This window comes from Hyperolius riggenbachi, chromosome 9 (genome assembly GCF_040937935.1).
Source record: "Hyperolius riggenbachi isolate aHypRig1 chromosome 9, aHypRig1.pri, whole genome shotgun sequence".
NCBI classification, from domain to species: Eukaryota; Metazoa; Chordata; class Amphibia; order Anura; family Hyperoliidae; genus Hyperolius; species Hyperolius riggenbachi.
In genome coordinates, this window is record NC_090654.1 from 189,400,765 (window position 1) to 189,428,758 (window position 27,994).

At 50.0% G+C, this 27,994-nt stretch overlaps 1 long non-coding RNA gene across 4 annotated transcripts in view; it reads left to right on the forward strand.

The window, feature by feature from the left end:
- The window catches only part of LOC137532850 (uncharacterized), a 290,222-nt gene that overhangs the window by 67,419 nt on the left and 194,809 nt on the right, over window positions 1–27,994 (forward strand). The window contains exon 3 of one of the 4 annotated variants that reach the window (XR_011024031.1): window positions 17,426–17,512. The exons of the other annotated variants lie outside the window; for them this stretch is intronic. This is a non-coding gene — a long non-coding RNA (uncharacterized lncRNA). Of the gene's footprint in view, window positions 1–17,425; window positions 17,513–27,994 lie in introns of those variants that run through there. 4 annotated transcript variants of the gene reach the window in all.

Here is a 27,994-nt window from a genome sequence, read left to right on the forward strand (position 1 = left end):
TTTTGGTGTGCACTAGGCCTGACTGTGTTTTTAGCTGTGAAATATTAGTTTTCTTGTAATTCCACACATTCTGAGAGAGAAGGGCTCTCAATAATTCTTCCTCCATCTTTTCAGATGAGTGATATAAATATGCTCTTCGGGCTGACCATCAGCACTGAGCATACAGATATATATATTTTTTTTTTTTTTCCTTAAAAGTATTTCTGCCTTATTATATTAACATGATACTGCCCTCTAGTGTCCTTTGTCCTTGACAGTTCATGGTGCTTTATTCAGATACATTCTCTAGAGAAGCGTTGTGCTTTCATCTGACTGACAATGCTGTTCTCCAGGAAGCCATGATGCACAAAATGGCTGCCACACTCAGTAGTGCCACAAGTAGCCAGGCAGGAATAGACTTCCTTGCAGGAAGAATTTTGTTTGTGCTGCTTATAAAATATCTTCTGATCCTGTCAAGTTTGCTTCCAGTAACTGTTAATAAAATCAAAGCTATCTAGCTGCTTTTTTAGAAGGAGGCCTCTTGATGCATGTTATTTATTTATACAACGTAATAAAATTTACGCTATGCACTAATAAAATAAAATGTATTTTAGTTCATAAGAAAATACCTTGAAATAGAATTTAAACCGTGAATGTTTATCTTGGAAGGGCTGGTACTCCAAATCAGTGGCGGCTCCAGCTTCAGATTTTTGGGGGGGCTCAAAGGGGGCACGAGGGCTGGCAGGCCGGGCTTGGGGGGGAAGGGGTGAATTTGCTGCGACGAAAAATTGGGCGTGGTCATGATGTCATGTGGGCGGGGCTAACTGTAATGTAGTTGTACCAGCTAACGTAGTTACATGAAAAAAAAATGAAGTAAACGCACATAATGACAGGTAGCCTTTCACCAGTAAATGCACATAAGAATCAGCTTTTCAGCAGTTAATGCACGTAATGACAGACAGCGTTTCCCCATTAAATGCACATAAGAGACAGCTTTTCACCAGTTAATGCACATAATGACAGACTGCGTTTCTGCAGTAAATGCACATAAGAGCCTGCTTTTCACCAGTTAATGCATGTAATGACAGACAGTTTCCCCATTAAATGCACATAAGAGACAGCTTTTCACCAGTTAATTCACATAATGACAGACTGCGTTTCCCCAGTAAATGCACATAAGAGACAACTTTTCACCAGTAAATGCACATAATGACAGACTGCGTTTCCGCAGTAAATGCACATAAGGGACAACTTTTCACCAGTTCATGCACATAATGACAGACAGCATTTCCCCAGTAAATGCACATAAGAGACAACTTTTCACCAGTAAATGCACATAATGACAGACTGCGTTTCCGCAGTAACTGCACATAAGGGACAACTTTTCACCAGTTCATGCACATAATGACAGACAGCATTTCCCCAGTAAATGCACATAAGAGACAACTTTTCACCAGTAAATGCACATAATGACAGACAGACAGTGTCCCCAGCATAGGTAGCCAGGTGTATAGCTGTCCCCAGTATATGTAGTCAGGATGGTGGTGGTGGGCTGGGGGCCCCAGGGCACCTCAAGCCTGACTGGTGGTGGGCTGGAGGCCTCATGCCTGCGTGGCTGCTGGGCTGGGGTCCCAGGGAAGCTTAGGCCTGGCTAGTGGTGGTGGGCTGGGGGCCACAGGGCAGCTCAGGCCTGGCTGGTGGTGGTGGGCTGGGGGCCCCAGGGCAGCTCAGGCCTGGCTGGTGGTGGTGGGCTGGGGGCCCCAGGGCAGCTCAGGCCTGGCTGGTGGTGGTAGGCTGGGGGCCCCAGGGCAGCTCAGGCCTGGCTGGTGGTGGTGGGCTGGGTGGAAGGGCTCAGGCCTGGCTGGTGGTGGTAGGCTGGGGGCCCCCCAGCCCCCAGGGCAGCTCGGGCCTGGCTGGTGGTGGTGGGCTGGGGGCCCCAGGTCAGCTCGGGCCTGGCTGGTGGTGGTGGGCTGGGGGCCCCATGGCAGCTCAGGCCTGGCTGGTGCCAACATCACATGTAAAAAACATCATTAAAGTTGGCTGGCTTGGCTGCCCACCCACCTTGAGTCCTCCTCCTGCTGCTGCTGAGCGGCTGTCAATGGCTGGCTGTCCTCCGTCTGGTGTGGCTGGCGGCTGCAAAGTCCCCCGGTGCTGCCTGCTGCTGTTTAACTGCTGGCCGTCATACGAAAAGCGGCAGCAAGCCTCTCTGAAGCTGGGCGGGCAGGCGGGTCAGGCAGGCGACTGAGGCGAGGCAAACGCATTGCACACTGTGTGTGCGTGTAACGTGACGTGAACACACAAATGTAACCGCTAGGAACGTTCCCTTGCGGGCCGCTCTACACTGTGCCTGGCTGCGTGCGTCACCTGGGGCGGTGTTACGTCTTATCTGACAGCCAGCAGGCCAGCCCCCCTCCAATCCTCCTTCTCTTCTGAAAATACGCAAGTACAGACTTGCGGTGGCCACAGCCAGCGTGGGGGGGGGGGGGGCTTTAAGCGGGGCTAACACGTTGCCAGCTGGGGCTGAAGCCTGGGCAAGCCCCAGTGTAGCGCCGCCACTGCTCCAAATAGGAGCTAGTAAAAAAGGGCGCACAGGGATAGTGGACAAAAAGGGCGCCTCCATAGACTGCAATGCAAAATATCGGCTATTTGGCGCCCGAGAAATAGCGGTTACAGGGATCGTGGTAACAAAAGTTTTCTGTAACGATCCGCTCAGCTGCCTGCGCAGGCAGGCAGCCTTTTGATCATTATTCAGGTCTGCATGCTGCAGGACTCTGGAAAGAAGACCTTCTGTCAGTTTTGCAGCTTGTGCTTGCTGAGGAATTTGCATACGTTGTCATGCAAATTGCCTGGCCACATTCATTGGAGGCGTGTACTATAAGTACTATGTGTGTCCCACAATGCTTCGCTGCTCATAGAGGTTTGTTCCTGCTGGACTCACCTGGAGTGTCAGCCACTGCTATCTTAGTATAGTTAATTCTTGGGGAGTGCTCCTTGCATTCCTAGTTAGTGCAGTCAGTTTGTGTATAATTTGTACTGCCTATTCTGTCCTGTCTTGTCTGTCGTGATTGCGCTGTCACCAGCGGCGGTTGATAGCGAATTGCTCTGTCTTGTTTGGATCGCACTAGCCTCTAGCGGTAGCGGCCGTGGATCCTTCTGATCTAGTTCCTGGAGTGTAAGCTGGAGCAGCGGTTGCTACCAGCTACCTCATCTGATCTGTCTTGTTTAGATCGCACTAGCCGCTAGCGTTAGCGGCTGTGGATCTTTCTGATCTGTGTTTCTGCTTGGATCACACTTGCTCTGGCGGAAGAGCGGTGGATCCTTTCTGCCTAGTTCCTATTTCTCGTTTGTCTGTCTTGTCTGATACGGGCGCTTGCTGTAGGCTCGATGAGGTAACCGTTAAGCAAGCGTTCACGTTCTTTGTTTCGTGTTTGTCTATTGATGGTTAGTTAGGCGTGCTTGTCTCTATTGTGCTTACCACGTGGAGACCGCGCATAACCGCGTGCACTGTTGCGAATGAGTGCGGTGTTCGCGGTTAGCTAGCGTTTATTATTTTCCGTATCTTCTCATTGTATGATTTGCTGTGCCTTTGCTATCCTCGTATTCTGTTCTGATCTGCCTTGTGTCACTTCTGGCAATCGCCGTTCTTGGCGGTTGCGTTTCTGTTTCGCACCTGCTGTTGTGTGTGCGCGGTCGCGGGGTGGCGACTAGATTGGCGCACACACATACAACCTGTCCCTTTGCTCGTTCTCATTCGCAATCGCTTCTCTTGCGACTGCGTTCTGCACTTCGTGCAATTCCTGTCTGGCATTTGTGGAGGTGCAGGGGATTGGTTCCTCTGCGCTCCCCAGCGCCCTCTGCCGACAGGAATTTCCCTCTACTGGTGCTTGCACCAAAAGCTGGGTTCTAGTATCTTGACTAGAGTTGGGCCGAACCTCCGATTTTAGGTTCGCGAACCGGGTTCGCGAACTTTCGCGGAACGTTCGGTTCGCGTTAAAGTTCGCGAACCGCAATAGACTTCAATGGGGATGCGAACTTTGAAAAAAAAAAATAATTATGCTGGCCACAAAAGTGATGGAAAAGATGTTTCAAGGGGTCTAACACCTGGAGGGGGGCATGGCGGAGTGGGATACACGCCAAAAGTCCCCGGGAAAAATCTGGATTTGACGCAAAGCAGCGTTTTAAGGGCAGAAATCACATTGAATGCTAAATGACAGGCCTAAAGTGCTTTAAAACATCTTGCATGTGTATACATCAATCAGGTAGTGTAATTAAGGTACTGCTTCACACTGACACACCAAACTCACCGTGTAACGCACCGCAAACAGCTGTTTGTACTAGTGACGGCCGTGCTGGACTGGTGCGCACCATGGCGAGAGTGCAGGTTTTTGTGGCTTTACAGCCCATATGGTCGGCCTGGCTGATGTAGCTGAATGACAGAACAGTGACTGTCCAGCTGATCAAATTTGGTCTGACCACAATGAAGCAACGACCTTATTATCTTTTGTGTGCCCCCCGAGACACTCATCTAGGCGCCGGTCATTGCTTCATTGTGATACGCAAGCCCCTTCACCACGGCAAGGTAATGATCACGAAGGGGAATGGGCGCATGTACATGCCTTTTCTTTTGTTGTTGCAGCTGCCCTCAGTGCAGCCAGAAAAATTAGGCAGTCATGTACACGCACCATAAAAATTATTACAGCGGCCGCTGCTAGCAGCGGCCTAAAAAATTCAGCAATCCGCCTGGAGTCCCGGACCCTGTTGGTGGTGGCGGAGAAGGTAGTGAAGCGGCCTGCAGGCAGACATGCTGTGTGGAGGGACTGGGAGCGACTTAGTCTTTTTGGGGCAGGCCAGGCAGCCAGTCACACGGCGTGCAGGCAGAGATGCTGTGTGTGCGGGGACTGACTTAGTCTTGGGGCGGGCAGCAGCCCTCCGGGATCCATGCCTCATTCATTTTGATAAAGGTGAGGTACTTAACACTTTTGTGACTTAGGCGACTTCTCTTCTCTGTGACAATGCCTCCAGCTGCGCTGAAGGTCCTTTCTGAGAGGACGCTTGCGGCAGGGCAGGAGAGAAGTTGGATGGCAAATTGGGACAGCTCTGGCCACAGGTCAAGCCTGCGCACCCAGTAGTTCAAGGGTTCCTCATCGCTGTTCACAGCAGTGTCTACATCCACACTTAAGGCCAGGTAGTCGGCTACCTGCCGGTCGAGGCGTTGGTGGAGGGTGGATCCGGAAGGGCTACGGCGAGGCGTTGGACTAAAGAACGTCCGCATGTCCGACATCACCATGAGATCGCTGGAGCGTCCTGTCTTTGACTGCGTGGACACGGGAGGAGGATTAGTGGCAGTGGTACCTTGCTGGCGTTGTGCCGTCACATCACCCTTAAAGGCATTGTAAAGCATAGTTGACAGCTGGTTCTGCATATGCTGCATCCTTTCCACCTTCCGGTGAGTTGGTAACAGGTACGCCACTTTGTGCCTGTACCGAGGGTCTAGTAGTGTGGCCACCCAGTACAGCTCATTCCCCTTGAGGTTTTTAATACAGCGGTCCCTCAACAGGCAGGACAGCATAAAAGACGACATCTGCACAAAGTCGGATCCAGTACCCTCCATCTCCTCTTGCTCTTCCTCAGTGACGTCAGGTAAGTCAACCTCCTCCCCCCAGCCGCGAACAATACCACGGGAAGGTTGAGCAGCACAAGCCCCCTGCAACGCCTGCTGCGGTTGTTCTCCTGCCGCTGTCCCCTCCTCCTCCTCCTCCTCCTCCCCCAAAGAAACACCTTGCTCATCATCCTCTGAGTCTGACTCGTCTTCTGCACACGACCTCTCTTCTTCCTCCTCCTCCCCCCTCTGTGCTGCCGCAGGTGTTGAGGAAACAGCTGGGTCTGATGAAAATTGGTCCCATGCCTGTTCCTGCCGTAACGGTTCCTGGTCACGCTCATTCGCAGCTTCATCCGCCACTCTACGCACAGCACGCTCCAAGAAGTACGCGTAGGGAATTAAGTCGCTGATGGTGCCCTCACTGCGGCTCACCAGGTTGGTCACCTCCTCAAACGGCCGCATGAGCCTGCATGCATTTTTCATCAGTGTCCAGTTGTCGGGCCAGAACATCCCCATCTTCCCAGACTGTTTCGTTCTACTCCAGTTGTAGAGGTACTGGGTGACGGCTTTCTTCTGTTCTAGCAGGCGGGAGAACATGAGCAGGGTCGAGTTCCAGCGAGTGGGGCTATCGCAAATGAGGCGTCTCACCGGCATGTTGTTTTTACGCTGAATTTCTGCAAATCGTGCCATGGCTGTGTAAGAGCGCCTCAAATGCCCACAGAACTTCCTGGCCTGCTTCAGGACATCCGCTAAGCCAGGGTACTTTGCCACAAATCTTTGAACCACTAGATTCATGACATGTGCCATGCAGGGTATGTGTGTCAGCTTCCCCATATGCAAAGCGGCAAGCAGATTGCTGCCGTTGTCGCACACCATGTTGCCTATCTCCAGGTGGTGCGGGGTCAGCCACTCATCCACCTGTTTCTTAAGAGCAGCCAGGAGAGCTGCTCCAGTGTGACTCTCCGCTTTGAGACAAGCCATGTCTAAGATGGCGTGACACCGTCGTACCTGGCATGCAGCATAGGCCCTGCGGAGCTGGGGCTGTGTAGCTGGAGAGGAGAACTGCCACTCAGCCAAGGAGGAGGAGGAGGACAGCGAAGAGCATGTAGCAGGAGGAGAGGAGGTGGCAGGAGGCCTGCCTGCAAGCCGTGGAGGTGTCACAATTTGGTCCGCCGCTTTCTGCTTGCCATCGTTCACCACCAGGTTCACCCAATGGACTGTGTAGGTAATGTAGCGGCCCTGCCCGTGCTTGGCAGACCAGCCATCCGTGGTCAGGTGTACCCTTGACCCAACGCTCTTCGCAAGAGATGACACCACTTGCCTCTCAACTTCACGGTGCAGTTGGGGTATGGCCTTTCTCGAAAAATAAGTGCGGCCTGGCATCTTCCACTGCGGTGTTCCGATGGCCACAAATTTACGGAAGGCCTCAGAGTCCACCAGCCGGTATGGTAACAGCTGGCGAGCTAACAGTTCCGCCACGCCAGCTGTCAGACGCCGGGCAAGGGGGTGACTGGCCAAAAGTGGCTTCTTCCGCTCAAACATTTCCTTCACGGACACCTGACTGCTGCTGTGGGCAGAGGAGCAGGAACCGCTCAAGGGCAGAGGCGGAGTGGAGGAGGGTGCCTGTGAAGGTGCAAAGGAGAAAGCGGCAGAAGCAGATGATGCACCTGAAGGAGGAAGAGGAGAAGGAGGGTGACTTTTCTTTTGTGTGCTGCTGCTGCTTTTGCTCAGGTGGCCATCCCATTGCTGTTTGTGCCTTTTCTCCAGGTGCCTTCGTAAGGCACTTGTCCCTACGTGAGTGTTGGCCTTTCCACGGCTCAATTTTTGTTGGCAGAGCGAACAGATGGCTTTGGTCCGATCTGAGGCACACACATTAAAAAATTTCCACACCGCTGAGCCACCCTGGGATGTGGGCACTATGGGGACCTCAGCAGCTGATGCTGAAGGGCAAGTTGGCTGGCTGTACATAGGTGGCGATACATGGTGCCGGACTCTGCCACCAGCTGTTTCTGACGAAGAGCTGCCCCAGCTTCTTTCAGCAACTTCTCTCCTCCTACTACTCTCTGACTCCCCCTCTGAACTGTCCCCCTCTTCATCTCCTCTATTGGGAACATACAGAGGATCCCTATTACCGTCATCATCGTAGTCATCCTGCCCAGCTTCGCTTGCCTCAGACAAATCCAAACTTGCACCATCAGTAGGTCCTTCATCCTCCTGACACGTTACATCCATAGTGTTGCCGCGTAACTCAGACATATTAGCTGGTGAAAATTCATCTGGCTGTAACAACAATGGCTGTGCATCAGTGATTTCACCACTAAATAATTCTTGCGAAGTGTCAAATGCAGCGGAAGTGGTGCTAGTAGTAGCGCTGGTGGCTGAGCAAGATGAGGTGTTCTGTGTCGCTAAATACTCAACCACGTCCTGACAATCTTGGGAGGTGATGGGACGTGCCTTCTTCCGAGCACTGTACTGTGGGCCAGGTCCACACGAAATTACATTTACACGACCTCGCGCAGACCTGCCGGGTGGCCTTCCTCTGCCTCTGCCACTACCTCTTCCTCTTCCTCTACCTGTTTTGTCCATATTGGGTATGCACGGAGTGGTATATCACACTGCGTGCACTCACGTAGGTAGGTGGGTTCACTTAACTGCACAGGTATGCGCACTGATGCGGTGGGTTCACTGAACAGAACAGGTATACAGTGGCGGGTTCACAGAACAGGTATGCAGTGGCAGGATCACTGAACACAATAGGTATGCAGTGGCGTGTTCACTAAACAGGTATACAGTGGCGGGTCCACTGAACAGAACAGGTATACAGTGGCGGGTTCACAGAACAGGTATACAGTGGCGGGTCCACTGAACAGAACAGGTATACAGTGGCGGGTCCACTGAACAGAACAGGTATACAGTGGCGGGTCCACTGAACAGAACAGGTATACAGTGGCGGGTTCACAGAACAGGTATACAGTGGCGGGTCCACTGAACAGAACAGGTATACAGTGGCGGGTTCACAGAACAGGTATGCAGTGGCGGGTCCACTGAACAGAACAGGTATACAGTGGCGGGTCCACTGAACAGAACAGGTATACAGTGGCGGGTCCACTGAACAGAACAGGTATACAGTGGCGGGTTCACAGAACAGGTATACAGTGGCGGGTCCACTGAACAGAACAGGTATACAGTGGCGGGTTCACAGAACAGGTATGCAGTGGCGGGTCCACTGAACAGAACAGGTATACAGTGGCGGGTCCACTGAACAGAACAGGTATACAGTGGCGGGTCCACTGAACAGAACAGGTATACAGTGGCGGGTCCACTGAACAGAACAGGTATACAGTGGCGGGTCCACTGAACAGAACAGGTATACAGTGGCGGGTTCACAGAACAGGTATACAGTGGCGGGTCCACTGAACAGAACAGGTATACAGTGGCGGGTTCACAGAACAGGTATGCAGTGGCAGGATCACTGAACAGGTATGCAGTGGCAGGATCACTGAACAGGTATGGAGTGGCAGGATCACAGTACAGGTATGCAGTGGGCTGAGGGCTCACTGAACAGAACAGGTATGGAGTGGCAGGATCACTGAACAGGTATGGAGTGGCAGGATCACAGTACAGGTATGCAGTGGGCTGAGGGCTCACTGAACAGAACAGGTATGCAGTGGCAGGATCACTGAACAGGTATGCAGTGGCAGGATCACTGAACAGGTATGCAGTGGCAGGATCACTGAACAGGTATGCAGTGGCAGGATCACAGTACAGGTATGCAGTGGGCTGAGGGCTCACTGAACAGAACAGGTATGCAGTGGCAGGATCACTGAACAGGTATGGAGTGGCAGGATCACAGTACAGGTATGCAGTGGGCTGAGGGCTCACTGAACAGAATAGGTATGCAGTGGCAGGATCACTGAACAGGTATGCAGTGGCAGGATCACAGTACAGGTATGCAGTGGCAGGATCACAGTACAGGTATGCAGTGGGCTGAGGGCTCGCTGAACAGAACAGGTATGCAGCCAGGAAGAAGTTAAGCCTAACTAATCTTTCCCTATATGAGAGACTGCAGCAGCTCGCCCTACTCTCACTAATGCAGGCACACGAGTGGCCGTAATGGCCGCCGCTGCCTGCCTTATATAAGGGGGGGTGGGGCTCCAGGGGCTAGTGTAGCCTAATTGGCTACACTGGGCCTGCTGACTGTGATGTAGAGGGTCAAAGTTGACCCTCAGTGCATTATGGGGCGAACCGAACTTCTTCCGCAAAAGGTTCGCGTGCGGTACCCGCACGCGAACCACCTACGTTCGCGCGAACCACGTTCGCCGGCGAACCGTTCGGCCCAACTCTAATCTTGACACGCTTGTGGAGGACCTCCGCAGTGTCAGCGCACATCTTTGTGCGCTGAACACGGAGATATCCCACAATCGTTACATTTTCGTTTACAGAATAAGGTTTATAACAAATATCGTTTACAAGTTCGTTTTGACTTTGTGTTATACTTATTTTTTCGTTTTTAAATTTCGCTTATGAGTTTTACGTATTTTTTTTTGTTTTAAAATTTCGCTTACAAAACTATAACAACCAAATTTTCGTTTACACTTCTTTTATCATTTAAAATTCGTTTTCATATGTATAATGCTTAAATACCGTTTCTTAGCCTGATTGTATTAGAAATACATCGCTTTTGGTATTAACTTTGTTTTTACACTTATATTGCGTTGATTATAGTTACTAAAATATCGCATAGGTAGCCAGGTCTATAGGTGTCCCCAGTATAAGTAGCCATGAGTATAGTAGTCCCAGTATATGTAGCCAGAGGTATATGTCCCCAGTATATGTAGCCAGGGGTATACGTGCCCAGTATATGTAGCCAGGGGTATATGTCCCAGTATATGTAGGCAGGGGTATATGTGCCCCAGTATATGTAGGCAGGGGTATATGTGCCCCAGTATATGTAGGCAGGTGTATATGTGCCCAGTATATGTAGCCAGGGGTATGTGTCCCCAGTATATGTAGCCAGGGAGTATGTGTCCCCAGTATATGTAGCCAGGGGTATATGTGCCCCAGTATATGTAGCCAGGGGTATATGTGCCACAGTATATGTAGGCAGGTGTATATGTGCCCAGTATATGTAGTCAGGGGGTATATGTGCCCAGTATATGTAGTCAGGGGTGTATGTGCCCAGTATTTGTAGGCAGGGCAGGTGTATATGTCCCCAGTATATGTAGGCAGGGGTATATGTGCCCAGTATATGTAGGCAGGGGTATATGTGCCCAGTATATGTAGTCAGGGGTATATGTGCCCAGTATATGTAGTCAGGGGTATATGTGCCCAGTATATGTAGCCAGGGGTATATGTGCCCAGTATATGTAGTCAGGGGGTATATGTGCCCAGTATTTGTAGCCAGGGGGTATATGTGCTCAGTACATGTAGCCAGGGAGTATATGTGCCCAGTACATGTAGCCAGGTGGTATATGTGCCCAGTATATGTAGCCAGGTGGTATATGTGCCCAGTATATGTAGCCAGGGGGTATATGTGCACAGTGTATGTAGCCAGGGGGTATAGGTGCTCAGTGTATGTAGCCAGGGGGTATATGTGCCCAGTATATGTAGCCAGGGGGTATATGTGCCCAGTATATGTAGCCAGAGGGTATATGTGCCCAGTATATGTAGTCAGGGGGTATATGTGCCCAGTATATGTAGTCAGGGGGTATATGTGCCCAGTATATGTAGTCAGGGGGTATATGTGCCCAGTATATGTAGGCAGGGGTATATGTGCCCCAGTATATGTAGGCAGGGGTATATGTGCCCCAGTATATGTAGGCAGGTGTATATGTGCCCAGTATATGTAGCCAGGGGTATGTGTCCCCAGTATATGTAGCCAGGGAGTATGTGTCCCCAGTATATGTAGCCAGGGGTATACGTGCCCCAGTATATGTAGCCAGGGGTATATGTGCCACAGTATATGTAGGCAGGTGTATATGTGCCCAGTATATGTAGTCAGGGGGTATATGTGCCCAGTATATGTAGTCAGGGGTGTATGTGCCCAGTATTTGTAGGCAGGCAGGTGTATATGTCCCCAGTATATGTAGGCAGGGGTATATGTGCCCAGTATATGTAGGCAGGGGTATATGTGCCCAGTATATGTAGTCAGGGGTATATGTGCCCAGTATATGTAGTCAGGGGTATATGTGCCCAGTATATGTAGCCAGGGGTATATGTGCCCAGTATATGTAGTCAGGGGGTATATGTGCCCAGTATTTGTAGCCAGGGGGTATATGTGCTCAGTACATGTAGCCAGGGGGTATATGTGCCCAGTACATGTAGCCAGGTGGTATATGTGCCCAGTATATGTAGCCAGGTGGTATATGTGCCCAGTATATGTAGCCAGGGGGTATATGTGCACAGTGTATGTAGCCAGGGGGTATAGGTGCTCAGTGTATGTAGCCAGGGGGTATATGTGCCCAGTATATGTAGCCAGGGGGTATATGTGCCCAGTATATGTAGCCAGGGGGTATATGTGCCCAGTATATGTAGCCAGAGGGTATATGTGCCCAGTATATGTAGTCAGGGGGTATATGTGCCCAGTATATGTAGTCAGGGGGTATATGTGCCCAGTATATGTAGTCAGGGGGTATATGTGCCCAGTATATGTAGCCAGAGGTATATGTGTCCAGTATATGTAGCCAGGGGTATATGTGTCCAGTATATGTAGCCTGGGGGTATATGTCCCCAGAATAGGTAGTCAGATGTCCCCCAGCAGGCGGGGAGCAGCGCAGTGGAAGTAGCGCTGTTCATTTCTTTGCTATGTTTTAATTTATTTCTGGTCAGCTGCTCCCACTAAACAGTTTTGCCTTTGGTGTATATGCAGAGCCTCTGTTTGGGTTCAAGGTGCGTTTGTAGTTTCTGGGGGGGCTCCGCGCATCTCTGAGCAGAGGCCATTCAGAGGCGGCCTGGTGATGCGCTGATCACACTTTTTTGCGCAATTTTCAATTTTACTTGGTAGCGCGCCCAGGCTATGCATATGCATAGGTAGGATTTAGTTAGTGTTAGGTCCCCTCCCATGGAGGAAAGACTTCTTCGACAGTGGGAGGGACAAGTACTTAACAAGTTGCATGCAAGCAGTTATAGAAAACCAACATCCTCCAAGTGGTAGACAGGTCATGTGTATGCTCAGTGTGTATTTTATCCCATAAGTGGGGCTTGCACTCTTTTGCAGGTAAGCACTCATCTGTTTTTAAGTAGCGCTGTTCATTTCTTTGCTATGGGGGTATATGTGCCCAGTATATGTAGTCAGGGGGTATATGTGCCCAGTATATGTAGTCAGGGGTATATGTCCCCAGAATAGGTAGTCAGATGTCCCCCAGCAGGTGGGGAGCAGCACAGTGGAAGGAGAGCTGTGAGCAGCGGTGGGGAAGGGCGGACATTTCCCTCCCCCCCTCCCTCACCTTGGGGCTCTCCTTCCCTCGCTCTCCCCTCCTGAAGTAATGTGCGGGCAGCCGGCAGCGGGCAGAACTTACCTCTCCTCCTCGTCGGAACACCGGATTGCGTGCCGCAAGTCTGGTTTGGTCCAGACCAGAGCAGCGGCACGCAGATCCGGCGCCGGAACGAGGAGAGGTAAGTCCCGCCCGCTGCCGGCTGCCCGCACATTACTTCCGGAGGGGAGAGCGAGGGAAGGAGTGCCACAAGGTGAGGGAGGGGGGGGGAGATGTCCACCCTTCCCCACCGCTGCTCACAGCTCTCCTTCCACTCCGCTGCTCCCCTCCACAAATGCCAGGGGGGACGGCGTCCACCCTCGGGAAATAGTAAGTGGACGCCGCCCCCCCGCGTCCACGCCCCACTCGACCCCTGGTCTTAGGTTTAGGCACCACCAGGGGGGGGTGTTAGGTTTAGGCACCACCAGGGGGGTCTTAGATTTAGGCACCACCAGGGGGGTCTTAGGTTTAGGCAACACCAGGGGGGTCTTAGGTTTAGGCACCACCAGGGGGTCTTAGGTTTAGGCACCACCAGGGGGGTCTTAGGTTTAGGCACCACCAGGGGGGTCTTAGGTTTAGGCACCACCGGGGGAGTCTTAGGTTTAGGCACCACCAGGGGGGGTCTTAGGTTAAGGCACCACCAAGGGGGGGGTATTAGGTTTAGGCACCACCAGGGGGGGTCTTAGGTTTAGGCACCACCAGGGGGGGTCTTAGGTTTAGGCACCACCAGGGGAGTCTTAGGTTTAGGCACCACCAGGGGAGTCTTAGGTTTAGGCACCACCAGGGGGGTCTTAGGTTTAGGCACCACCAGGGGGGTCTTAGGTTTAGGCACCACCAGGGGGGGGGGTCTTAGGTTTAGGCACCACCAGGGGATGTCTTAGGTTTAGGCACCACCAGGGGAGTCTTAGGTTTAGGCACCACCAGGGGGGTCTTAGGTTTAGGCACCACCAGGGGGGTCTAGGGGTTAGGGATAGGTACAGGGAGGGTTAGGTATAGTTACAGTGCAATATACACCACCAGGGGGGTGGATAATTTTAGGCACCACCAGGGGGGTCTTAGGTTTAGGCACCACCAGGGGTTTTTAGGTTTAGGCACCACCAGGGGGGGGGGGTCTTTGGTTTAGGCACCACCAGGGGGTTCTTAGGTTTAGGCAACACCAGGGGGATCAAGGGGTTAGGGATAGGTACAGGGAGGGTTAGGTATAGTTACAGTGCAATATACACCACCAGGGGGGTGGTTAGGTTTAGGCACCACCAGGGAGGTGGATAGTTTTAGGCACCACCAGGGGGGTCTTAGGTTTAGGCACCACCAGGGGGGTCTTAGGTTTAGGCACCACCAGGGGGGGGGGGGTTTAGGTTTAGGCACCACCAGGGGGGTCTTAGGTTTAGGCACCACCAGGGGGGTCTAGGGGTTAGGGATAGGTACAGGGAGGGCTCTGTATGAGAGTAAGGTTAGCTATAGTTACAGTACAATATATGTAATATATACAATTTATTACATTATGTGTATTTACACAAAGAGGGTTCTAGGTGTTAGGGATAAGGAGAGATATCTGTGACCCTAAAGTTAGGTATAATTGCAGTAAAATACCTGTAAAGTCTACCATTCTATTACTATGCTTAATACATGTGTAAATATCGTTTTTCTTATAGACGCTATTTGACGTTTATTTCAGAATTCGTTTTCTGTTATAGACGGTATTTTGCCATTTCATTTCCGTTTATTTAACCTATGTAGCACTACATTATCGTTTATAACATCTTAAACGAAAAATATGGTTTTGCATTCAAACTTACAATTTCGGCTACACCCCGCGCCCTTTTTTCCAGGCGCCCTTTTTTGATACACGCCTCCAAATACCACCATTTTAAACTAAACAAGCACTGCTCTACATTATATCATAAGTGCAATAGTGTCCTGTGCCTGCGCAGGGCGCTATTTCTGACAGGAACGCGTAAGAGACGCAGGCGCAGTAAGCTTGTCGGCCAAAAATTAAAAGTAGCTGGTGGCGGGGAACAGGAGCATCTGAGAGTGACTGCGAGGGCATGGGACAGCTGCAGGGGGGCTGGTAGAAGCCCCAGGTGACTTAAACTGATTATTTTTCGTAGGCTTAAAGAGAATCTGTAAAATTCTTACAATAAAAAGCATACCATTCTATTCATAATGTTCTCCTGGGCCCCTCTTTGCTGTTTCTGCCACTTCCTGCTGCAATCCTGGCTTGTAATTGCCAGTTTTAGGTAGTGTTTACAAACAAAAAACATGGCTGCTAACCAGCATGTTATAGACTGAGAGAAGCTCAATCTGTGACTCATACAGAGCCTGGAGGGGGCGTGGAGAGGGTGTGTATAACTTCCTCCTATCACAGCAGAGCAGCACATTCCTGCCTGAGCTGACAAAGCTGACAAAGGAAAGAAGATTAGATTATTTAACAGAGATAATACAGCCACTGTGCAACTAGGAAAGGCTGCAGTAATACAGACCACATTAGAACAGGTATAGGAACTTATAGGATAGAAGAAATCAGGCTGAACATTTTGTTAGTCTCTTTAAGGATCCCTTCAACTTCTTAGAGACTTTTCTGGGATGCTCTATACCCAGTCATGTTACATAGTTACATAGTTATTTGGGTTCAAAAAAGACATACGTCCATCGAATTCAACAGGTTAATAACCTGTTAATTAATGTAGTTACTTCTGAGATGCTGCACTAGATGTCTCCTTTGAGGCCTGTTTTACACCAGGCCAATGCCTTTGTAGTGTGATGCTCCGGCCCCATTGCATCGCACCACAACAGAAAAACTTCATTTATATGACCCTGCGGTAGAGTGTGTCGACAAGGTCCTATGCAGAGCTCCGCCCCCTGTACACCCATTTCCGCCCTACACCAAGTGAGGTACTCCATGCAGGAAGTGCGTCACTGGAATTCCCGGGTTTTCCTGCCATATTCACGTCCTGTGCACCACCATATGTGCCACCAAAAATTTTAAAATTCCCACATTACTTATTTCCTTACATGACTTCCACCGCAGCTGCATTGCCACGAAAGTCCGAAGGTAACGACTTTGGGGTAGGTCTGTAGCCAATCGCGCACTTCCGGCATGACACAGTAAGTATGCTAGGTCCCATTGTCTTGTATTGCCATTACTTTATCATGCTGCAAAACAGGGTAACGCAAGACACTTGCAAGGCAAGTGTAAAAGGGGCCTCAGTGTTGCTTAACTTTTTTCTTTTGTTGCCCCCTTTGTGAGACATGTTGCTGGCATGGAATCCTAAATGAGCATATGTTTCTAACATTTTTCCAACATCTGATGCAATGTCTTTGTAATATTTTTAATTAAACGAAGAGTTTAAATGATATCCAAATTAAAACTGCTATGTTTTATTTACATTTTACACAGTGCCCCAATTTCTTTGTGAATGTGGTTGTATAATACATGCTGTAGCCCTCTTTTAACGTTAGAGATGGCCAAAAAATTTTACTTGCAGGGTGATCTTTCAAGCCTTTTTGTGCCTCTTCATAAATTTGCTGCGTATAATGAAAATACAATGATCATGAATTTACTTGATAATGTCATCACGCTTGCATGTATTAAATCATATCCAATGCCATCTAACTGTCCTGGGTGCTTATTGCGGTATCTATTACCCAGCCACATCATGCTGATACTTTGGCTGCACGGCTCGCTTTAATACAGTGCTTCTGAAACATGTAAATTTGATATGACAGGCCAGCACAAATTACATTAACAATAAATGATGAGGCAGGCTGCCTCTTGCAATTCACTGTGCCTCAATGCTGACATAAAACAATGTGATTGGTTAAGTGCCAGCCACACATTCAGTGTCATTTCCACTTGATGCTCGGTAAACAAATTTTCAATCCAATTGCCTTGTGAGCCATATTCCACATTTTATAGCCTATACACCATAGTTTATGTGCCTACTTTACTAAAGATTTGCAAGGATGGACAGTATTGGAGTAGTGTTGCTTAGATACCCCCGATCACAGATTCGAATAAATCTGGCCACGGAGGTCCCAAAATCCGGATAAGTTGTGATTGTGACCTGGATTTGAAACAGACTGAATTCGAGTCAGATTTTAGCCGTTACTTACCATTTCAATCTGTGATCACGGGTCGTGATTCGGATTTACCTTTCACGTTAATAGCAAAGCCCCCATACATGCTACAATTCCCAAAATTACATGGGTTATAAGCGTGAGAAGTGGCTACAACTTAAAGCAAAAAAAAAATTCAAAAAGAACTTTTAGTTTTTGAGAAAATCAATTTTAAAGTTAAATTAACACTTTAAATGCGGCTATTAATTGGTAATATAATTGGTTTTAAACATGGAAATACACTTCTACAACCATGCAGGCAGGATGAAGAGTCCAGATGGCACCTGGCAGCGATACCACTGGAGGAAGATGAGTGGACGACACCACAAAAACACCCAGAGAGGTTTTTTGTTTGTTTTTTTTTTTTTTTTGCAGCGATAGCAATAAATGACATGGCAGCAGTGTTGTCCGTGGACCCTGTCGGTGGGAATATACAGACTGCTGTCGTTAAATATGACATCAGAGGCATCAGCAGGAGGACTAAGCAGTACTCTGCAGTACTCTGCGGCAGCACAGAAGAAGAGTATGGCACCTCACTGGTAGTACCACAGCACGATAAATCAGCCCAAAAATTGTAGCATACGTGGACCCTGTTGGTGGGTAAACAGACTTTAGTAGCTAAATACATCAGCGGCAGCACAGGAGGAGGAGGAGGAGGACTAAGGACTCAGCAGCAGCACAGAAAGGCATGGCACCTCACTGGTGGCACCACAGCACGAAAAATGTGCTAACAAATTGTAAGTATCAGTGGACCCTGGCAGTGGGAACACAGACTTTTGTAGTTAAATACAACATCAGTGGCAGCAGCAGGAGGACTAAGGACTCAGCAGCAGCACATAAAGGCATGGTACCTCATTGGTGGTACCACAGCATGACAATGCTGCCCAAAAATTATATGCATCCGCCATCCGTTGACCCTGGTGGTGGGAACACAGTCTGCAGTAGGGAAAATGCAGCAGCAGGAGGAGCAGAGTGTGTCAGCAGCAGCAACATATGAGGCCATGGGACATGACGGGTGTCACCACGAAAATAAATTTAATAAACCAGGCCAGTTAGGAGTACTAGGTTGTAACTTGCATTGGAAAGGCGGGCATTATTCAAATTCACTGGGCCCCATAGCAAACTTTTATGGTCTCCCCCTCTTGGCCCAAACTAACCCCTCCCTGCCAGTGGCCCTCCTGTGCCCCTATAGTTTCCTCCCTGACCCTGCCCCAGAAATGGTAACCTAGTGGTATCCCTGTTGGGCAGTGGTAGTACATACCTTCCAGATTTTTGAGATAAGAAAGGAAAACATCTATAAAGTCAACCTGAGATGAACCGGAGGTGGGGAAGAGCCCCTTGTCCATGGATTGGACAAGGGCTCCATGGGGGAGGGGAAGTCTTGGCCTCCCCTTACCCCCCCCCCCCCCCTCCATACCATGGACCATGCAGGATGAGGCTGGTATAGCTCAGGGTGCAAAGCCCCAGTCAGCTGGGGCTCCACATTCTGGCTATTCCAGCCTGCATGAAGCACAAGGGGTTAAATATGCTCTGTAGTGGGGACCTCACATCTTTTTTTTAATTTCCCACCTTATGAACATAAAAATAAACAAATAAATAAATAAAACATTTTAAAAATAGGAAAATAAATATTTTCCCACAGTTTTTTTTTAACATATCCTGCAAATTTTGTGTTTATAGAATGTAAAGAGGCTTTGCTATTAAAGGAATCATCGGGCCATTCTAAGCAAAATAAGTGCTACTTACCCGGGGCTTCGTCCAGCCCCAAGCTCCCAACATGTCCCTCGCTGCAGCTCCGCCATCAGTCGTTCACCACCGCTGCCTCGCGGTCCCTGGCGATGACGTCAGGCCGACCTGGAGGTTGGCCTGTACTGCGTATGCGCAAGCGGCGCTGTCAATCACCACCACGTGGACTGGAGCATACTGCGCAGGTGCAGAACTACTGCGCCTGCGCAGTATGCTCCAGGTCAACCTGACGTCATCGCCGTGGACTGGGAGGCAGCGGCGGTGAAAGGCTGCCAGCGGAGCTGCAGCAAGGGACATGCTTGGGAGCTTGGGGCTGGACGAAGCCCTGGGTAAGTAGCACTTATTTTGCTTAGAATGGCCTGATGACTTCTTTAACCACTAAAGTCGGCGGGTTTTGCTTCATTAACTAACTGCATTTAAATGTATATATTTTTCCTTTTAAATGTTCAAATTGATTTTCTCAAAAACTATAAGGTCTTTTTGAAAACATTTTTCCTCTTGTTCTCACTATTTTTCTTAACATATCTAGCAAATTTGTTGTTTCTACCATGTAAGGGGGCTTTGCTATTAACCACTAAATTCGGCGCGTTTTGGTGGGCTTTCAATCGCAAATCACGGACCGTAATTCCAGATTTTAGAGGCAATCACAGGTAAATTCCGGGCCAAATTCGTAAGGTGATTTCAAATCCGGATCAAAATCACAACTTTGGCATATTGTAGAGCATCACTGCTGTGAATGCAGGGGGGGAGAGAGGTAACTATGGATGCTGGGAGAGCTCACTATGGGTGCTGGGGGCTGGAGTGGTCACTATGGGTGCTGGGAGAGGGAAAGGTCACTATGGGTGCTGGAAGAGGTCACTGGGGGTGCTGCAGGAGGGAGAGGTCACTATGGGTGCTGGGAGAGGTCACACTGGCTACTGATGGAGCGATAGGTCACTATGGGTGCTGGGAAAGGTCAGTGTGGGTGCTAAAGGAGGGAGAGGTCACTGTGGGTGCTGAGGGAGGGGGCGGTAACTATGGATGCTTGTAGAGAGGTACCTGTTAGTGTTGGGAGAGAGCGAGGTAACTATGGATGCTGTGTGAGGTCACTTTGGTTTTTGGGGGAGGGAAAAGCCACTGTGTGTACTGGAGAAGGTCACTGGGTTCTGGGAGAGGGGGATATCACTATGGGTCTGGGGGATGTCACTGGGGGTGCTTGGGGAGGTCACTATGGGTGCTTGAAGAGGTCACTGTGGGTGCTGTGGAAAGGGAGAGTCCACTTTGGGTGTAGGGAGAGGTCACAAGTGAACTTTATTGGCAGATAATTCATCTGGAGAGATTTTAAACTCTAGTACACAGGAGACAAACTCAAGGCCAGCAGCCGAATGTGGCCCACCTTACCATTTTGTGTAGCCCTCGAGAGCTTCCAAAGTCCAGTATTGTAGCAGCACACTCTTACAATCCAGAGTAGCACACAGGTGACATTGTTTCTGACTGAAATATTGTGAGTTTAAGCTATTGTACAGCAATAACCCATGGGACAACTCCACAAAGAAATTATCATGAGGCCCCATCCTGGGGTCCAAACCCTGCCTGATAACTGGTAAAACACTTCCATACCTCACGCTTCCAATCACCTGACACGCATTGAGGTATGCAGCATACAACATAAGGCTGTCAGGAAAGTCAAAGGAGGCCCAAAGTAGCACTGGAGCAGGTAAATTCTAAAGTGCGCTACTCTGCAGAAGAGGCAGGAGCAGGCCCCCCACTGTCTCTATAGCTATGTAACATAGTTTGAGACTGTTCAATCAATGTTAAATCTTAATAAACAAATTGGTCTGCAACTTAATCTGTTATATAATTTGGCCCCTTATGTTATTGAGTTTGACACCCCTGCTGTGGTTAAACATACTGTGGTCTCAGAGCAAGAAGTGATAACCCATATGAGGCATTGCTTAGAAATTTGCAGCAACTTGGCAAATATTTATAGTATATTTTTGATAGCCACTAACAAATGTACGCAAATTAACAAAAAATACTGCATGTAATAACGATATTGCATGGCTGCTTTACGTTCATCATCAAAGCTGTCATCGCTGTGAACACTACCGAGCTGCTCGATTTAATGATTATGGGTAGCAGTATGTCTCTGTTGATCTAACATCAGTGTGGAAAACAGGTACTGCCAGCTGTTTTTTGTGTTATAATCATTATGTAATTGCTGATGTTGAACAAACTTAATTTTATTCCCTCATTGCATTGGAAATCCATTCTACACCGTACATCATCCTCCGATTTCTCTTCCACTTCAAACACATTTCTAGCATTTGTTCTTTCTTTACGTGAATCCCAGATCAACGGAAAACGCGGGAACGCTAACTGACCTCTTTTTCCTTTGCCTCCTGCTGTGCTTAAATAATTGAGTGTCACTCCTCTAAATTTTATACCTACAATTGTTTTTCGTAGTCATAAACATTTTATACCGCTCTGTTCAGAAACAAGAATACCTGCTAAGGGAAAAATGTCAGTATTCTTGTATTTTTCTAAATCCTTTTCAAGATAGGGATTGGAGATTTCATATTATGGAACTGGGCTTTTTGTTATTTTACAGTAGTGGGATCCATCACATGCTTTTGGCTATGAGCATTTATGTGTTTATAATATTTATATGGCTGCAAGTACAGTAGATGCATAATAAAATACACCTAAAATGTGGCATAGTAAAATAAGTAACCATATAACATGCTTTTGTAGTCAAATTAATGACTTGGTATGGTAATCTCACAGTCTTAAGTAGAGTTGGGCCGAACCTTCCGCGGAAGGTTCGGTTCGCGTTAAAGTTCGCGAACCGCAATAGACTTCAATGGGGATGCGAACTTTGAAAAAAAAATAATTATGCTGGCCACAAAAGTGATGGAAAAGATGTTTCAAGGGGTCTAACACCTGGAGGGGGGCATGGCGGAGTGGGATACATGCCAAAAGTCCCTGGGAAAAATCTGGATTTGACGCAAAGCAGCGTTTTAAGGGCAGAAATCACATTGAATGCTAAATGACAGGCCTAAAGTGCTTTAAAACATCTTGCATGTGTATACATCAATCAGGTAGTGTAATTAAGGTACTGCTTCACACTGACACACCAAACTCACCGTGTAACGCACCGCAAACAGCTGTTTGTGTAGTGACGGCCGTGCTGGACTGGTGCGCACCATGGCGAGAGTGCAGGTTTTGGTGGCTTTACAGCCCATATGGTCGCCTGGCTGATGTAGCTGAATGACAGAACAGTGACTGTCCAGCTGATCAAATTTGGTCTGACCACAATGAAGCAACGACCTTATTATCTTTTGTGTGCCCCCCGAGACACTCATCTAGGCGTCGGTCATTGCTTCATTGTGATACGCAAGCCCCTTCACCACGGCAAGGTAATGATCACGAAGGGGAATGGGCGCATGTACATGCCTTTTCTTTTGTTGTTGCAGCTGCCCGCAGTGCAGCCAGAAAAATTAGGCAGTCATGTACATGCGCCAGAAAAATTATTACAGCGGCCGCTGCTAGCAGCGGCCTAAAAAATTCAGCAATCCGCATGGAGTCCTGGACCCTGTTGGTGGTGGCGGAGAAGGTAGTCAAGCGGCCTGCAGGCAGACATGCTGTGTGGAGGGACTGGGAGCGACTTAGTCTTCTTGGGGCAGGCCAGGCAGCCAGTCACACGGCGTGCAGGCAGAGATGCTGTGTGTGCGGGGACTGACTTAGTCTTGGGGTGGGCAGCAGCCCTCCGGGATCCATGCCTCATTCATTTTGATAAAGGTGAGGTACTTAACACTTTTGTGACTTAGGCGACTTCTCTTCTCTGTGACAATGCCTCCAGCTGCGCTGAAGGTCCTTTCTGACAGGACGCTTGCGGCAGGGCAGGAGAGAAGTTGGATGGCAAATTGGGACAGCTCTGGCCACAGGTCAAGCCTGCGCACCCAGTAGTTCAAGGGTTCCTCATCGCTGTTCACAGCAGTGTCTACATCCACACTTAAGGCCAGGTAGTCGGCTACCTGCCGTTCCAGGCGTTGGTGGAGGGTGGATCCGGAAGGGCTACGGCGAGGCGTTGGACTAAAGAACGTCCGCATGTCCGACATCACCATGAGATCGCTGGAGCGTCCTGTCTTTGACTGCATGGACACGGGAGGAGGATTAGTGGCAGTGGTACCTTGCTGGCGTTGTGCTGTCACATCACCCTTAAAGGCATTGTAAAGCATAGTTGACAGCTGGTTCTGCATGTGCTGCATCCTTTCCACCTTCCGGTGAGTTGGTAACAGGTCCGCCACTTTGTGCCTGTACCGAGGGTCTAGTAGTGTGGCCACCCAGTACAGCTCATTCCCCTTGAGGTGTTTTATACGGGGGTCCCTCAACAGGCAGGACAGCATAAAAGACGACATCTGCACAAAGTCGGATCCAGTACCCTCCATCTCCTCTTGCTCTTCCTCAGTGACGTCACGTAAGTCAACCTCCTCCCCCCAGCCGCGAACAATACCACGGGAAGGTTGAGCAGCACAAGCCCCTTGCGACGCCTGCTGCGGTTGTTCTCCTGCCGCTGTCCCCTCCTCCTCCTCCTCCTCCTCCTCCCCCAAAGAAACACCTTGCTCATCATCCTCTGAGTCTGACTCGTCTTCTGCACACGACTTCTCTTCTTCCTCCTCCTCCCCCCTCTGTGCTGCCGCAGGTGTTGAGGAAACAGCTGGGTCTGATGAAAATTGGTCCCATGCCTGTTCCTGCCGTAACGGTTCCTGGTCACGCTCATTCACAGCTTCATCCGCCACTCTACGCACAGCATGCTCCAAGAAGTAAGCGTAGGGAATTAAGTCGCTGATGGTGCCCTCACTGCGGCTCACCAGGTTGGTCACCTCCTCAAACGGCCGCATGAGCCTGCATGCATTTTTCATCAGTGTCCAGTTGTCGGGCCAGAACATCCCCATCTTCCCAGACTGTTTCATTCTACTGTAGTTGTAGAGGTAGTGGGTCACGGCTTTCTTCTGTTCTAGCAGGCGGGAGAACATGAGCAGGGTCGAGTTCCAGCGAGTCGGGCTATCGCAAATGAGGCGTCTCACCGGCATGTTGTTTTTGCGCTGAATTTCCGCAAAGCGTGCCATGGCTGTGTAAGACCGCCTCAAATGCCCACAGAACTTCCTGGCCTGCTTCAGAACATTCGCTAAGCCAGGGTACTTTGCCACAAATCTTTGAACCACTAGATTCATGACATGTGCCATGCAGGGTATGTGTGTCAGCTTCCCCATATGCAAAGCGGCAAGCATATTGCTGCCGTTGTCGCACACCACGTTGCCTATCTCCAGGTGGTGCGGGGTCAGCCACTCATCCACCTGTTTCTTAAGAGCAGCCAGGAGAGCTGCTCCAGTGTGACTCTCCGCTTCGAGACAAGACATGTCTAAGATGGCGTGACACCGTCTTACCTGGCATGCAGCATAGGCCCTGCGGAGCTGGGGCTGTGTAGCTGGAGAGGAGAACTGCCACTCAGCCAAGGAGGAGGAGGACAGCGAAGAGCATGTAGCAGGAGGAGAGGAGGTGGCAGGAGGCCTGCCTGCAAGCCGTGGAGGTGTCACAATTTGGTCCGCTGCGCCCTGCTTGCCATCGTTCACCACCAGGTTCACCCAATGGGCTGTGTACGTAATGTAGCGGCCCTGCCCGTGCTTGGCAGACCAGGCATCCGTGGTCAGGTGTACCCTTGACCCAACGCTCTTCGCAAGAGATGACACCACTTGCCTCTCAACTTCACGGTGCAGTTGGGGTATGGCCTTTCTCGAAAAATAAGTGCGGCCTGGCATCTTCCACTGCGGTGTTCCGATGGCCACAAATTTACGGAAGGCTTCAGAGTCCACCAGCCGGTATGGTAACAGCTGCCGAGCTAACAGTTCCGCCACGCCAGCTGTCAGACGCCGGGCAAGGGGGTGACTGGCCGAAATTGGCTTCTTCCGCTCAAACATTTCCTTCACGGACACCTGACTGCTGCTGTGGGCAGAGGAGCAGGAACCGCTCAAGGGCAGAGGCGGAGTGGAGGAGGGTGCCTGTGAAGGTGGAAGGGAGAAAGCGGCAGAAGCAGATAATGCACCTGATGGAGGAGGAAGAGGAGAAGGAGGGTGGCTTTGCTTTTGTGTGCTGCTGCTGCTTTTGCTCAGGTGGCCATCCCATTGCTGTTTGTGCCTTTTCTCCAGGTGCCTTCGTAAGGCACTTGTCCCTACGTGAGTGTTGGCCTTTCCACGGCTCAATTTTTGTTGGCAGAGCGAACAGATGGCTTTGGTCCGATCTGAGGCACACACATTAAAAAATTTCCACACCGCTGAGCCACCCTGGGATGTGGGCACTATGGGGACCTCAGCAGCTGATGCTGAAGGGCAAGTTGGCTGGCTGTACATAGGTGGCGATACATGGTGCCGGACTCTGCCACCAGCTGTTTCTGACGAAGAGCTGCCCCAGCTTATTTCAGCAACTTCTCTCCTCCTACTACTCTCTGACTCCCCCTCTGAACTGTCCCCCTATTCATCTCCTCTATTGGGAACATACAGAGGATCCCTATCATCGTCATCATCGTAGTCATCCTGCCCAGCTTCGCTTGACTCAGAAAAATCCAAACATGCACCATCAGTAGGTCCTTCATCCTCCTTACACGTTACATCCATAGTGTTGCCGCGTAATGCAGACATATGAGCTGGTGAAAATTCATCTGGCTGTAACAACAATGGCTGTGCATCAGTGATTTCACCACTAAATAATTCTTGCGAAGTGTCAAATGCAGCGGAAGTGGTGCTAGTAGTAGCGCTGGTGGCTGAGCAAGATGAGGTGTTCTGTGTCGCTAAATACTCAACCACGTCCTGACAATCTTGGGACGTGATGGGACGTGCCTTCTTCCGAGCACTGTACTGTGGGCCAGGTCCACACGAAATTACATTTACACGACCTCGCGCAGACCTGCCGGGTTGCCTTCCTCTGGCTCTGGCACTACCTCTTCCTCTACCTGTTTTGTCCATATCGGGTATGCACGGAGTGGTATATCACACTGCGTGCACTCACGTAGGTAGGTGGGTTCACTTAACTGCACAGGTATGCGCACTGATGCAGTGGGTTCACTGAACAGAACAGGTATACAGTGGCGGGTTCACAGAACAGGTATGCAGTGGCAGGTTCACTGAACACAACAGGTATGCAGTGGCGGGTTCACTAAACAGGTATACAGTGGCGGGTCCACTGAACAGAACAGGTATGCAGTGGCGGGTTCACTGAACACAACAGGTATGCAGTGGCGGGTTCACAGAACAGGTATGCAGTGGCAGGTTCACTGAACACAACAGGTATGCAGTGGCGGGTTCACTAAACAGTACAGGTATACAGTGGCGGGTTCACTGAACACAACAGGTATGCAGTGGCGGGTTCACTGAACAGGTATACAGTGGCGGGTTCACTGAACAGAACAGGTATGCAGTGGCGGGGTCACTAAACAGGTATACAGTGGCGGGTCCACTGAACAGAACAGGTATGCAGTGGCGGGTTCACTGAACACAACAGGTATGCAGTGGTGGGTTCACTGAACAGGTATGCAGTGGTGAGTTCACAGAACAGGTATGCAGTGGTGGGTTCACAGCACAGGTATGCAGTGGTGGGTTCACTGAACAGGTATACAGTGGCGGGTCCACTGAACAGAACAGGTATGCAGTGGCGGGTTCACTGAACAGAACAGGTATACAGTGGCGGGTTCACAGAACAGGTATGCAGTGGCAGGTTCACTGAACACAACAGGTATGCAGTGGCGGGGTCACTAAACAGGTATACAGTGGCGGGTCCACTGAACAGAACAGGTATGCAGTGGCGGGTTCACTGAACACAACAGGTATGCAGTGGCGGGTTCACAGAACAGGTATGCAGTAGTGGGTTCACAGAACAGGTATGCAGTGGTGGGTTCACAGCACAGGTATTCAGTGGTGGGTTCACTGAACAGGTATGCAGTGGTGGGTTCACAGCACAGGTATGCAGTGGTGGGTTCACAGCACCGGTATGCAGTGGTGGGTTCACTGAACAGGTATGCAGTGGTGGGTTCACAGAACAGGTATGCAGTGGCAGGTTCACTGAACAGGTATGCAGTGGTGGGTTCACTGAACAGGTATGCAGTGGTGGGTTCACTGAACAGGTATGCAGTGGTGGGTTCACAGAACAGGTATGCAGTGGCGGGTTCACTGAACAGGTATGCAGTGGTGGGTTCACAGCACAGGTATGCAGTGGTGGGTTCACAGCACAGGTATGCAGTGGTGGGTTCACAGCACAGGTATGCAGTGGTGGGTTCACAGCACAGGTATGCAGTGGTGGGTTCACAGCACAGGTATGCAGTGGTGGGTTCACAGCACAGGTATGCAGTGGTGGGTTCACAGAACAGGTATGCAGCCAGACAGGAACAAGTTAAGCCTAACTAATCTTTCCCTGAGAGACAGTCTGCAGCAGCTCGCCCTACTCTCACTAACGCAGGCAGCACACGAGTGACCGTAATGGCCGCCGCTGCCTGCTTTATATAAGGGGGGGTGGGGCTCCAGGGGCTAGTGTAGCCTAATTGGCTACACTGGGCCTGCTGACTGTGATGTAGAGGGTCAAAGTTGACCCTCCATGTGCATTATGGGGCGAACCGAACTTCCGCAAAGGTTCGCCTGCGGGACGCGAACGCGAACCACTGAAGTTCGCATGGAATCGTTCGCAGGCGAACCGTTCGGTCCAACTCTAGTCTTAAGCAGTCCAGAACCGAGAGAGCTTAAAAGGGCGCTGTAATAGAACATTATGTGAATTACAGCTAAAATTATGAAAAAAAAGTGCAATTCGGCCACCAGCAATAACTGGCAGCCAAATTGCATCTTACCTCTGAGTCCATGGCGGCTTAATGGGGAATAGTAATTAAAGCTGCCAGGAAATTTACAATAGCAGGATGAGCTGTTTTTTTGGCTTCACCCTGCGCCCTTTTTGCATGTACGTGTCCACGACAACCCCCCATAAGACTCTATGGCATATTGCCCCTTAAGCCTAGGTAGCATGACCAATCAGAGCCAAATTAAAATCCTAGGACCCAGGCCGA